The sequence below is a fragment of the Emydura macquarii genome, unplaced genomic scaffold (assembly GCF_026122565.2).
Source record: "Emydura macquarii macquarii isolate MOO-44397 ecotype Brisbane River unplaced genomic scaffold, CSIRO-AGI_Emac_v2 contig_2205, whole genome shotgun sequence".
Lineage (NCBI taxonomy): Eukaryota > Metazoa > Chordata > Testudines > Chelidae > Emydura > Emydura macquarii.
The window spans coordinates 10,778,282-10,793,115 of record NW_027132342.1 but is presented as its reverse complement, the minus strand read 5'-3'; the positions used below and the strand labels follow the sequence as shown (position 1 = coordinate 10,793,115).

At 39.9% G+C, this 14,834-nt stretch overlaps 1 protein-coding gene across 2 annotated transcripts in view; it reads right to left on the bottom strand.

The window, feature by feature from the left end:
* The window catches only part of PRR5 (proline rich 5), a 155,701-nt gene extending 153,756 nt beyond the window's left edge, over positions 1-1,945 (bottom strand). For both annotated transcript variants that reach the window (XM_067559349.1, XM_067559350.1), the window contains exon 1: positions 1,794-1,945. The gene's annotated coding sequence lies outside the window, so the exon portion shown is untranslated. The remainder of the gene's footprint in view (positions 1-1,793) is intronic.
* Positions 1,946-14,834: the final 12,889 nt, after the last annotated feature.

Sequence of the window (14,834 nt, the reverse complement as noted above, 5' to 3'; positions counted from 1 at the left end):
TGGTATAAATGTAGAGTAACTTCACAGGAGAGTTCACTGTGATTTTACAGGGGGATACGTGAGATCAGAATCTGTTCCACAATTTCTAAAGCTTTCCCATTCCATGAGTTCCTACTCAAGCATACAGATCTTACTCACGTGAATAAAGATTACAGGAGTTGACCCATTGAAGATAATTTTATAGTCAAATCCAAATAGAAGAATTGATGTTATAGGGACAAAACTACTATGTTTTTAATCAGCCTCAGTTATGCTATCTTTTAGATATGTATCTATGATGTGAAAGAAGGTGACTGCAGATACATTAATTCTATATTCATAGGACATGTAAAAACCATGTTTGTGAGTGAATATGAGGGATAAATATCAATCCAGTATTGACAGAAACTTATTGGGTAAACAGCTATTAAAATACATTTTACTATGCATTATAGAATGTACAAAAATATTAACCACAAATCTTGCTAAATATCTCTAAGACAATGTTAGTTAATGTACAAAGGTTTTTCAATCTAACTTAAAACTCCTTACTTAGTATACTTACTATTAAAAAGCCACCAAAATGGGAATGTTAAAATAGATGAAAATTGATATGAAATGGACAAGTTACAAGTTTCACAATGCTATTGCTTTATTTTATATTGCACAATTTGTTTCAAATACTTAAATATTGTCAATAAACATGTTAGAGATACCACCATCATTGAACCACTGGACTATGTATTAGTGTCTAAGCACAGTTCAGAATAACCTAGGAATCCACTCTACATTTCAGCTAAAATGTAGTTTCCACTTGAAAAAAAAAGTTCTCTTCTGATTTTCTGTAGCAACACATCATCCAGAAAGGGGAAAAAACAAAAACAACAACAACAACAACAAAAAAATCAAAACTACTTTTTCCTCCCCAATACCCAAATTTTTCTCAGTGAACAACCAGATAGTCCCCTTGCCTAAAGTCCTACTAACTTTGCTACAATTAGGTGATTTACAAGTATTTAACAAGGATGCATAAATTGCACCTGTATGTATTTGCCTTCAATGGGTTTCTGGAGTTTGGGGGAAAAAATCAAATACATCTCCCTAGATACCATTTTTGACGGCACCAAAACATTTCCTTGTTGAAACGAGATCGTTTTATTTTATCGTATCAAGGTTCCCTCAGCCTGTAGCCTCACGTCTATATAATCATATGAACCTGGTACCAATGAGAAATGACCAGGAACTCAGGATAACTCCACCCAGAGAAATCAGAGGACCACGTTAACTGCGGGTCTTGGGGTGGGGCTGGAGCAGGCTGCTGTCACTCAAAGGTGCATGGTGTCGATGTGGTGACCTGCGTGTTATAAGTCATGCAGCAGCATTTTCTTTTAATATCCCTACAGAGCAGGATCGCTCCCCCCTCTGCTTGCCCATTCAGGCAATTTTCGTTTACACTCTGCACCTACTACTTCACCCCCGCAGAGTAGCTACAAGTCAAAGCCAGGACAAAAAAACCACCTACCAGCAGCGCTTCGAAATCCAGAGCCCTCAAGTTGCAGGCCTGGCACCCCTGCTTTGCTTCTCATGCCTTGGGAGGCTGGGCGTGGGTCTCCTCCTTCCGGATCCTAATTGCCTGGCCTCCCTCTAAGCAATGGGGGGATGGTGGGGGAGGCATCGCCTAGGCAGCTCCCCTGCCATTCGCAGCCACGCGGAGCTCGGCCCCACGCAGCCGCGCCAAGGCCGCTCTGCACAGGAACGGGCCAGCTCCGGAGACAGGAGCAGAGACCCCCCGCCCGCCCCCGCGCTTCACTCACCGCGTGCACTTGCTCACACAAGCCCGGGCGGGTGCCGCGCTGTGTCTCTACGTGCAGAGGCAAAGGGTGGGAGGCAGCAAGAACAGAGGCAGTCAGTCGGTCCACCAGAGCCCCTGCCTGCCGATCACACCCCGCCGGGGCTTTGGCGGATGTGGCACCTCACTGCCATTTTAGTCTCCCCTTTGGATTGATTTGGTGACACCACCTTCTCTTCCTCCCGCGCCGCCGCCTGCTGCTGCGCGCACTGGAAGGTGCAGGCAGTCAGTCACCAGAGGGGAGTAGTTGAGATGCACAACGTGCTGCTGCGCCTGCACTGGGAGCCCTGCCAGGAACCGGGGTGGAGAGAGCAGACTGGAAAGCAGCATCCGCTTCGCAGAGAGCAATAAAAAGCAAACACACACACATATACACACAAGTTTGTCCCAAGATGCCACAAGGAGCAGGAGACGATTGGGAAGCCTCGATCAGCTTCTCCTTTTGTTCTACTGCTTGCTGACCCCATTTAAAGCAACCACCGTGTGGTTGTTCAGATCCGCCTGCTAGATCCGGCATGACAACAGGCAAACGGAGTCCCTCTGCTCCCCGTGCCGGGGAAAAGCTCAGAAGTTCCATTCTGCGCGGAATTCCGACATCCCCAATTTTCCCTTCGTCCCAATTCGGAGCAAAAAGTCCAAAGTTCGAAATTTCCTAAAAAAACAAAATTTCTAGGGGAAAAAAATAGTTTTGGAAATATGGAAACAGCTGTTTAGAAGCGCTTTACGTATATATCGTTTGGAAATATAAAACCAGCCATATTGAAGCATTTCATATATATAAACATCAAAATGATAAAGTTGAAATGAAGTTCGTCAACCTTATCAAAATGAAATTTTTCAAATACTTCTTGGTTGAAAATTTCCACTAAATCGATAAATTCCCCATGAATCGTTTCAATTGCATCATCAGCATTTAATGCCAGAAACCTGTTCCACTGGAAAATTTTCCACCAGCTCTTAATTTTAACTCCCTTTCTCAAGCATTAAATGTTAGGGTCTGTTTTGTTTCATGAATTAGGTCAGCGCTTTATTAGAGGTGCTGATACAGACACTGGGACACAATACTGCATTGAAAAGAGTGGATGCTGAGTGGGTGCTTTGGAACAGCTGGAGCTAACAGTGAATCCTGTGTGTGTCCGGGTGCATTTTGGTACAGGGGTGGTTACTTTGTTTTGGTTATTCATTGATGACCTTGTTTGTTCAACTAGTAAGTTAGTTTGCAGAACAATTCCAGAGATCAAGCATGGTGATTAGACTGCTTTCTGCTCTGCTGAACTGTTACTGCTGGGGGAAAAAATGGCAATATCACAAGGACACTAAGTCGGATATTAAATCTTAAAAGAAAGGCATGAGTTTAGCCAGAAGCTTGCTAGAGCTAGGAATGCAGGCGAACAAGCTTATCCATGTTCACCACATAGATTTGACTGATAGGGTTGGTTCTGTTGCAATTTTGAATGTACTTTGCATCAGTTCTGTAGTGGTAATTTCACACATGAAAACATTGTAAGTAATAATGTATAACACATTGGAGAAACAACTGATGAATGCAAAACTTTTGTTATGAAACTCAAAGTCATGCAAAACTCACTTAAATTTGGGTTTCACTAGACATTTAATATCAAGGACAAAATAACTGAAAGATTTGCTAAGGCTTAATTGTGAGTAGTCCTAAACAGATTTCCAGCTGTGCATTAGGGTTTCACTTTATCTTAATGAGAAACTAAGCTAATGATTTTGTTTTGAGTTGTTGGATTCATCAGACCCCAAATTCAAAATAAATCTAAAGAAAGGTTTATGAAAAGCAAATCCACCACAAATCTTGGTGACCTCAAATTATAGGTGATTTGGGAGAGGGGTGGGGGTTTGTTGTGTGTTATAATTAGGTTTCTGACCTTTTCTAAATGGTTCTGAGCAAAGGAATGATTAGGTCATGAAGCCATGTGAAACTTTTGCAGCATTTGTAATTTTGGGTGTTAAAGTACATCATCATGTTCCAACATCACAAGCCTCAAAATGAAGGCACTTCAGCAGTTTTACAAGCTATAGTTATTTCACCTGATCCTGCAATGTGTTACACACTTGCTTCTCAATTCCCATTGATTCCAGTGGAAGTTGAAGGACATCAGTACCTTATTGGAGTGGGGTTCCAGCCTTATTTATTAATAATAATTTCTGTAATAGCATCATATAAAGCTAAAAAAGAACAGCCATAAACAAACAAGAAAAGCTAGGATTACACAAAGACAGAGAGAGTCCTCTCTTTAAAGCCAGATTCTTCCCTCTAAACTACTGAGAGCAGCACACATTTATCTGGTTCTTAAAGAAGAGCAAAGAAAAGGATGCACTATAGAGTACAGATCACAAACCTCATGCTGCAATCCTTATACCCTCAGAACTCCCACTGACTTAGATAAACATTTTACATGAGTGAGGGCTGCAGTACTGAGCCTGATAACATTTAACTCAGTGACCCAATAATCAAATAAAAGCAGTTTATTTCCTGATATAAAGGTGTATTATACTAATTAGCTTAGTTAACCACAGAAGTCAGAGGGGAAAAGGAAAATTCTGTCTTAATGAGTATGAGGTGCACTAGGCTGGGTTGGAAGGACAGCCAAGATGAGGGTCTGTGTGGGGCCTAGAAGGGTAAGCAACACTACATATCTGTGCTAATAAATAGAGCTGTTTGAAAAAAAGCTCATTTTTGGATGATTTTTTTCCCCAATTCCCACTCATTTTCCAACTAGGTTAAAAGCCAACTGGAAAAATGTTGTCAAAATATTTCTGATTTAGGGTCAGATTCTCAGCTGCACCCAATTTCAATATAATCTGCAAAAATTTATTTCCCTCCCTCCCCCTCATACAAATGTTGGGCCTGATCCTACTCCCACTGAAGATACTGGGGATTTTGCCATCAATTTCAATGGAAAAAGGAGCAAACCTTTGACAGAGAAAATAAAATGCAACACTTTCCATCCTAAACTGTTGGTAATTTTTTTTTAATATCATCAGTTTTTCTTTGATAGATCACCAAGACAAATTAAAAACCTTAGAAAGTTTGTTTGCTGCACTGCCTGTTTTTGTTCTTGTTACGTTATCGTTAGAAATTCTTTTTAAAAAATGTTAAAAGCAGAGTTAGTGTGGCTACAAAAGAATTAGAATTAATATATCCAATTTTGCTTCTTTGATCTAAAGATCCTATAGGACTTTCTAAAGATGCGGTACATTTCTCCTCTATCCAAGACTTCTCAAATTAAAAAATATTAGGTTGTTTAACTAAATCCATAATATGTAATTTACATTCCCTGTGGAAGTTCTCTGAAGCTTCCATTCTTTTGCTTAGAAACTGTATTTTGCTTAGCAAACACAAGAGTTCTTTACAATTAATTTTAATTATGTTTTAGGTCTCAATCTTGCAATTGGATTTATGTGGCACACATATCAGAGCCCTATTGATTTCAATAAGGCCCTGCATGGGTGCAGAAACCCACTCTCAGGATCCAGCCACAGGATTGGGACCTTATTTTGTACTGCTAATTTGAAACTGCTTCCCATTAGGGGGTGATATCATCCAGATGTTGTAACTTGGAGTCATAATATTGAATCTTCACAACAGAAAAATAAAATACCAGTAGATTAAAAATAATCCCAGGACCAGTTGGAGTTACCCCAGTCAAAGTTTTCTCAGAATCCTCTGCTAATAGTAGGATATACAGGTATGCCTCAGGACCTTTTCAGAAGAGGAATGTCTAAGACATGGTCTACACTTAAAAACTTTACTGGTGTAACTATGTCAGTTGGGTGTGATTTTTTTACAATATGGTTATACCAGTAAAAGCCATAGTGTGGACACAGTTATACAGGTATAAAGGTAATTTATACTGGTATCGTTATTCTCCATTTTTATACCACTGTAACTGCATTCACATTAGGAGGGTTGTACAACTTTAGCTATACCCGTATAGTTAAAACAGTACAACTTTTTTGGGTAGACGAGGCCTAAGAGAGTGGTTCGTAACTGAGGTTGCTTAATTTTTTCTGGTGTTCCCTTTCCCCCTTTTCTCTTTACTATCACAGCCAAGAGAACGAAAACCATCTTAAATAAGAAAAATTTTGAAATTATCAAATGCCTGTGATACCAATAATATGGCCTCCCAAGGATAAAATATGTCCACAGAAAGAACAAAGCTAAAACAATAGGCAAACAGGCTCTGTACTCCAAGGTTATATCTGCCCAGCAAAAGCTGTGCATAGCTAGCCTTCCCAAGTGCAGCAAGGAGGCGTGGCCTTGCTCAGAGAGTGACAGGGAGCAACCACCATCGACCCTCCCTGTGGGTGGAGCAGGAAGACCATGCCCACCTCACTGGAAACAGAGGGGCGGAACAGGAAGTACAAATGGCTTCCTATTGGCTACTGGAGTCAGAAGAAGACTTCTGCTATCCTGAGGATCCACCTGAGCTGCCAGATGCTGAGGAGCTGCTGGGACTACCACTGGCGATGTACCCCACAGAAACGAATGACTACCTCAGAATCCAGATGCACCCTGAGGGGGGTGGGTAGAAAGTAGCCCAGGGACAGCTGACTACAGTCTGGCTGCATTGCTGCCTGAACACAGCGGAGTGGAGACGATCCAGAGAGTGACAGGGGGAAGAGGAGTGAGCAATGGGGCTGGGGCCTTGGTAGGAAGAGGTGGGGCCTTGGAGGAAAAGGTGGAGAAGGGGGTGGGGCTTCAAGGGAAGAGGCAGGGCAGGGCCTCGGGGATCCTGTTACCAGCAATTAGAAAGGTGACAACCCTACTCTAGGTCAGTGTTGAACCAACACCACATTTGGGCCTAGGTACTTTGTGTTGCAGGAGTTATCAGGACAGATTTTTTTAAAAACAATTTACACCAGCATGAAACTTATACCACTCTTTGAATCATTACTGAATCTGGTCCAATATTCTTCACTTCTCCCCCTAACCTAAAGTGTGTATAAGTGTTGCAGCTGTGCTACTAAACAGTTGCTACATTTTAATTCAGAGCTGGCTGCATTTCAGTGATAGTTAAAGTGATTCCTGTATCTAATAATGTAATAGTCTGTAAAATGCTTAGGATCCCTGTTGACTAAAAGATGTTATATAAAGATAAGATCATTATCAAATTTTCCAAAGCAGTGGAACATTAGCAGTCCAGTACTTAAAATGGCACAGATACATCATAAGAAACACCTTAGGATAAAAAAAAATTGAAATATATTATTATGATAATTTGGAAATTGTATGGATGAAAGAGATTTTAACATTAAAATACCTTACTTCTCATTTTCCTATTTGCCTTACTAAGATTGAGATGATATTTGGTATGTTTCTCTTTAAAATAATTCTCTTTTTTACGTACTGTTTGTCATGACAACACACAGTGCAAACCTGCAGTGATAGCAAGCAGATCATAAATATTAATAATATCCCTCTCATGCCTTAAAAATGAATCATAGCTTTTAAAAATTCACACACAACAACTACTTAATAAAATCCTCTTAAGTATCTGATGCTACTCAATACAAGTCAGGAAATTAAGACTGACATTCACCCTTTTAGACCTACTTACTAAAACTATTATTTTAAAAAAAATTGTGATGACCACACATAGATCTGATATCCTTATAATATAACAGTATATCATTTGCAAGTGCACAATGGCTGCTGCTTCTAAATTAAAAAAATATTTGATTTTCAGCTCTCCTCTCCAGATGAATTATCAACCATATTCGCCTGGAAACTTTGGGCCAACTCTTTTCCATTTTACTGGCTAACCCCATTGACCTCAATTGGGTTACACCAATATAACTGATTTGGCACTCTCTAAGAGCACAAAACCAAAGAAACTCGACTCTTGATAATCCTGGATCAGGAAAAATTAGGAGTGTCATTGAGGTGACACCTGTGGCCTCTTTGGCTATTTAGGGAGTGAGAGTAGCTCCACAGAGACCTTTATCCTTCCAATTGGGGAAGATTGGGTCAGATTAAGGATCTTTAGGATCTGGGACTAGTATTTGAACTGGCCTGATAGTGAGTCAGTGAGAAAACGAGTTTATTTTATCAGGGTGAAGAGAGATAAGAGAAAGAGGGGAAAAAATCTATCAATAGATATGCAAGAAGTGTTCTGTTTATGGGAATGGGATCTGTTTGGGGTGGTAAGGAAAAGGAAAATAAAATCAAAGAGTCAGGTGAGGGAACAGATGTTGAGCATAATGTTTTCAATGAATCTGGTGCCCATTTAATTTCAATCCACCTGTGATGGGAAGGTATACTAATACAATGGGGAGAGGGGATGTTTAAAGATGGAAAGAAAGGATTAAATAAAGAAAATCTGATACTATTTCCTAATGTTTTAGGGCCAGTCACTCTCTTAAATCCACAAGCAAGAAAATCCCATTTATGTCAGTGGGAGATACACACTGGAACTGAGGGCAGGGGCTAGGCCGGTGATCAAATTTTGAGAGGCAAATTTATCCCTTGTGAAACCCCTCTGATTTCAGTAGAGTTACACCAGTGATGGACTTGTCTGATTGTGTTTTGGTTCTTTGTGATGTATGAGAGATGCCAAGTCACATCCCAAAGCATTTAGCCCACAGTCTTTCAACGAGCTCTGTGCAGGTGGTCCCCCAGGGTAGCATGGACCCTTGTGGACTTTAAACTGATTCTACAGGGGCACAGCGTTCCACCCCTATAGCGCCAGTTGCAGGTTCATGACCCTATCATGCACATCTCCACTGCAATCACAGGGGAAATTGAGCTAGCTTGGGTACCAGAGCCGTGAAGCCATAGCAACACATTCTTAAGAGAAGTTTTTTGGAGGAGGTACTGATATGAGGGAGATGCTAATTTATTTTATTTATTTATTTTTAAGGGATCCACTCATAGGAAGACAATCCTAAGAAAATCTTGTTTTGGTGGGATGAACACTCACCGATATGTTCTTCATGGAGTTACCCTCAAGATACAGTAGTTTTTCAAGCAAACCCAAAAGAGAAAAAAGTTTGTTAATGGGGAAGGAAAGCTGCCTATGTAGTTGAATTCATTTGGAGAGCTTCTTAGAATCTTAGACTATTTAATGGGTCATTATCAGGGTGTATAGGGTGTACAAGGATTAAATAATACTTTCCACTTGGATCCAACTTCCAAGGAAATGGCAGGAGGCCGGTTGCTTAGAATATTTAAAATCTACCTGGAAAAAGGAACAGAAGAGTACACCATGAGGAATGATCTAGAAGGATTGAAGGCAGTTTTAAGATATTTTGGCAGAAGTGAGTCAGTGGGGAAAACCTCCCTGTGCCCCTGAAGCAAAAAAAGCTTAAACTGATGCAGCCATTCCAAAACTGATGATAAAAGTATTGATAATTACAGGAAGAATGTTAGTTACCCTGTAAAGAAAAGAAAGATGTGTTGCAAAAGAACTGTTAAGGCATTGTTTTGCTACAGATGTTATCTGTATGTCATTTGCTGCAGTTTCTGCCCTAATAAATACTTTGTGTAATGAATAATTTAAAGCAAGATTCTCTGATGTAAAAAACTGGTTAGATCTGCCACAAAACCATGCAAAAGCTTCAGAGTGATATTTTCTCACATTTTTCAGTCACAGTTGCATAGACTGTGCTGTTTTTCATGATGAATACAAGGTACCTGTTTTCCTTGTGACTGTGCTTCCCACTTGGAAAGTACAGCTTGGACTGCACAGCAGGACATATTTATTGTAGATAATGTTTGTGAATGCAGAGCAGGGGAGCACCTTATTTTTTTCTCTTCCCTTTAAGGGCTAAATGGTGGCTTTAAGTCTAAACCTGAGTGGGGGGCAGTGTGGAGCCACATTGCTTCAACAGGCACCCCAATGGCTTTGAACCAGCTCCTCAGCTGGTGTGAAGCGGTTTCATTCACATGACTTTCATGGAATTACACCAATTTACACCAGCTGAGGATCTGACCTATGGTATTTTACGCAGGTACTGTTTCTTCTAGAGCACAGAGGAGTGCAGCCTTTGAAACAGTGCAACATATGCTTCTCTTGCATAGAGATCACTTAGCTGGGCAGCATATAGAGGAGGGACTTCCTGACACTGACTTCCCCTTGCCACTTTGGGGAGCCTAGAACAGCTGATGGTGTTAGACTGCCCCTCTGAGCTGAGGTGAGCACAATGACTATGACTGTACCCAGTCCGTGTTGAGGGTTCCAGAGATTGGGACCTGCTTTCAATCAATCATTCTGCTATGAACAGAGGTCCAGTGTCACCTCACGCTGTGTGTTACATTTTTTCTGGGTTGTTTTATTATTGTTACAGTAATATCAAGAGGCCTAAACCAAGATAAGGCCCCATAGTGCTATACACGGTACAAACATGTAATAAAAGAAGGTCCACTGACCCTAAAAGCTTTCCATCTAAGTAGATAAGATGGTCAGAGTGGGAGGGGACACAGAGGGTCACTGTTGTGCCTGAGGTCACACAGAAAGTCATTGACAGAGCCAGGAATAGAACCTAGCATTCCCATCTTCTAGTCCACCAACCTACACTGCCTCCCAGAGCCCCCTTCCTCACTTTTGTATTTACTGACAGGCTGGAAACTAAAGTATCCACCTTTATGCAAGGATTAGATACAGAACAAACAGTGGCAGTGTAAGTTTCCCCTTTCACCATACAGTACATCTCCAATCTCATCTGAGGAAATCAGACACAGGAGTAGAAAGGTAACTCAAGGCTTGTCTACATGGACCAGTAATGAGCACTATGGCCAGGGTGTGTATGTGTAATTTTTAAAAGTGTACCAATGTGTTATGCTCTAATTGGTCCATGCAGACCAGGCTGATGTGCACCAAAAGTTTGCTAGTGTGTTTTAATACAGCACTGTTTCAAACAGCGCATGCCAAAGTGCATTAGGGAACTTTTAATGCATACCAGCAGCATCTATGTGGACCAGTTCATGTGCAGCAAATTAGTGCACTTTAGTGTACCCCTGCCCCCAGCATACAGTGCTGCTCCATGTAGAAAAGCCCTTCATCTTCATGACAATCCAGTTCTTGGCCTGTCTAATGCCAGCATCAATAATAAAGCCAACTAGTGCCCATGGCAACTTGATTCCATTAAGAACTGGACAGACCACCAGCTCATTTTATAAAGGCCATCAGATGGTAACAACTATCTGCCATCAGGCAACAATGAGCATTTGACACTACTGGACTGGACTTTACTAAGGGGGTGGCTTGAATTAGTGACAGAAGTTCTTGGACATATTTCAGTGCACAGAACGGGTAATGCACTTCTCACTTCCAGCTCTCAATAGAGCCAGCAGCTGCTAAAAATATAAGAACGAACTACAGTGATGAAAAATACTTCACAGTGAATCAGCTGCCTTGACTGGGACAGAAACAGCTGATAAAAAATAAAAGTATCTCCTCTAGTGTAATTGGCTCCTCCCTGAAGCAAGGCTTTTCGTAGGTTTAGAGGAGGAACTGTCACACTCTGCTAAATTTGGAAAGAACATTTACGTGAAAAGCAGTGTACTTTGTCAGTGTTTTATGGTTCTGGATAAACCTCCTAGTGTTCCGACTCAGAAGTTGAATTTGGAGATGCATTCACAGAGATACATTTATTTTAGCTTGGAACTCATACTGAATATCCCAGAAGAACAGACTCTTGTGAAATTGTTAGTACATCCGGTTTTGGTCACATTGCAGTTATCAAGGGAATAATCTCTAACATGACATGACCACTTCTGGTCCCATTGAAAATAATGGCAAATAGAAAATTAAATAAATAAATGCTTATAAAATAAATAAATACATTAATATAAAAACAAATACATACTTCATATGATGGACAGCCAGCCTGAAGGATTCATTAATACAGTAGGTTAGAGGCAAGTACTGGGTTTGAATTTGTTTAAAAAGAGTTGTGTAATTTTATGGCTAATTATTATATTTGTGTTATGCAGGCTGAAATTGATATAAACTAAGTTCATTGTCTCCAGGAATCAGGAAGATATCCTCTCTCTCATATACAGTATATGTATTATCTCTCTCAGACAGTTCTTTTGTTCTGCCAACAATGCCAATCTTTATAACCTGTTAGATAAGTGAACTAAAGCATTTTCACATTTTCCCCGTGTGTATGGGAAAAAAATTCTCCATCCAATTTTGTAAAGCCACCCCCTTTTCCTACTTCAGATCTCTCCATAAAATGTACCAGTCACGCTGTCTATAGAGCACTGCCATCTGAGAATTGCTAAGCAAGTACTCAGCTCAGACTACTGCTTATTATGCAAAAACATGCTGATTTTACTGTTATTGCATCCTCTCCCCACTTTCTATTTTCCTGTTAATTGCACCTGTAAGAAACCTTGATTGTGAGCTCTCTGTAAGGTATCTAGTATGATAGGGCCCTCCTAATTGATCAGAGCCACTATAATGCAGAATAAGACATTTTTAAAAAAATTAACTTTTTCCTTCACCTTTGCAACATGTAGTAACCATTGCCGGGGCGGAATACTAGTTTTAACAGCTCAATAGCTTGAACTGTTATGGCAATTCCTATGTTTCAAAATTAGGAAAGAGAGAAGCATGACAAGTATTTTTAAAGTTAAACTTTTCTGAACTTAAACAAAAACCCTACTTTTTTTTTTGTTTTAGTTGCCTAGTAAGTTTGGCTATCCAGGTAATTTATGGTTCTTCCTTTGTGTAACTACAGAAGATTCATTGCTGAATAGGATTGTTCTAAATCTCAGTCTGGATTAGTTTTTCATTTGATCCCATAATGAAGTCACAATCCTTTGTTTAACATCACAACCAACTGCTATGAAAATGTTTGATGTCTTACAAATTCAGCATTATGGGATAATCAGACTGCTCAGATATAGTGCCTTTCAACCCTAGTGAAAATCTAGCCTCAGTTGGCACAGACTGAAGGTCATTGCCATCTAATGGCTGATTAATGGCTTATGTGAAATTAAGTTAGCGGTGAGATTATTGGTTTCAGTTCACTTCTGAGTGGAAAAGCATCCACATAAAAAAAAAAAATCCACTTCCATGAGGAATTGTTATTATTGTTGATACTATACTAAACACATTTTCCAAAAAAGGAGGACACACTCAGTGATGCCGACAGCACAATGGCCCCGATTCTGCCCACATTTATGCATGTGTTTCACTAAAATGAATGGAACTACATGCAGTAGAGTTAAAGTGCACTTGGTAATAAAGTTAAGTATCTATGCAAATGTTTGCAGGATCAGGACCTGTTTAGGTAGAAAAGCCAATGATTCAATGGGTATAGGGACTAAACTATCATCCCATCCTTAGTCCTGTTTATATGCCTCAGCTCTGGTCTGATCTATGAGGGTCAAATTTGTGCACTGGCTTTCCCACGATCTACCCACTTGTACCTCTTTTATTGACAGAGGACTTAAAAGTTTTAGTATCCTAGATTAATTTAAAGCAAATTAAGAAATTGTGCATTATGACTTCATTGCAGGATTAAGAGAGGGTCAAAGCTGAAAACACTTATTTCAACAATTATCAGCAAAAAGACAAGGAAAACAAAAAACAGAATATTCACTTTTTACATTGAAGTATGATGTATTTGAAAGTTTCCCTAATATGAAAGTTCTTTAAAAATAAATCCCTTCAAAACACTATTTCAGAGTAAATGTATAACATCTATTAATTTTCACAATATTGAAATACAATCACTTTTATAAGGCACAATTACAGATTTTGCAGAAAGTGACATCAAGTTTAAGTCAATGAGTTACAGATTCTGTTTACAGAAATACTGGCCTCAGTTCTAATATTCAAATTCAGTTCTATATATCAGGTGACAAGACTGCAGGGCATGAAGATCACACTTTAGGAATCTCTGCAGTAGATCTCAGACATACCCAGTGTCATTGGAAAATCTGGCAGAAGAAGATCATGTGTTTGAAAGCTCATTTTATCTTACCATTCTTGTAATATAATTTGTGGATTCTGGATGTATGTGTGTTCAGACAAATGAATGCATGAATAGCTGGTTCCTTACTCCAAGTAAGGCCATTTTATAGTGCTCTAGCAGTGTAAAAGGGCCTTAAAGCAGGAATAAATTATATTTGCATGGATTTTGCTATGCTAGTGAAAGCCTTAGTGTAAATGAGATTCAGGCCCATACACTTCCTAGGCTACTAAGGTCATACCATATGCTATTTCAAAAGTAATTGAAAGAATTCCCCTACATGCATAATAAGGTATTGGATTTCACCTGTGGGCCTCAATGTCATGGTAATTTGACATTCTTAAAATGCCCTTTCCTCTAATGAGTATCTCTACTATTGAAGTGTGGGTATATAAATAAAATAAAACTTTTAAGTGAAACCTGATCTGAATCTTTAGTCTTTGTTTAAGACTTAATTGATGTTTTGCTTAATTGGAGTATTCTTTCATTTTGGATGCTTCTTTTTCAAATGAAAAAGCTAAGGGCTTCAAAGGATCATTTCAATCATCCCTCCAGAAAGAGAAAATTGCTCACAGAGAGATTAGATGGGTTGGAGAGGGAGAAAGCACAGACAGCTAGACTGAGACTTCAGAACAGAATGTCTGGCAAAGGCCTGGCCCTACCCCTACTGAATAAATCTGTGTGCAGAGGCAATGAGGTTGGTCAGGGAATATGATTCATGCAGCAGAATAGCAGTTCACAAATTTGGTTGTTTTGCACTATTAATGGGACCAATATTGGGTGCTGCAAAGGGGGAGGACAGGCACTGAGCAGGTGTAGGTGGTGGTTTGTGTCAAAAAAAAGAAGCATGACTAGAGCACCTCTGTTCTCTGGCTATACCTGGCTGCTAGAATGGCCTTTGAAGATGCACTAACTTGTACTGGGGACCCCCCAAAAGGGGAAAGGTGATTAAAATCCACTTTTGCACCCCCAGCCCTTTCTGTTCTTGCATCCAGCTGAACTTGCCTGCATCAGGCCCAGGCTTTAAATCACGGCACAAACTTGCCTTTTT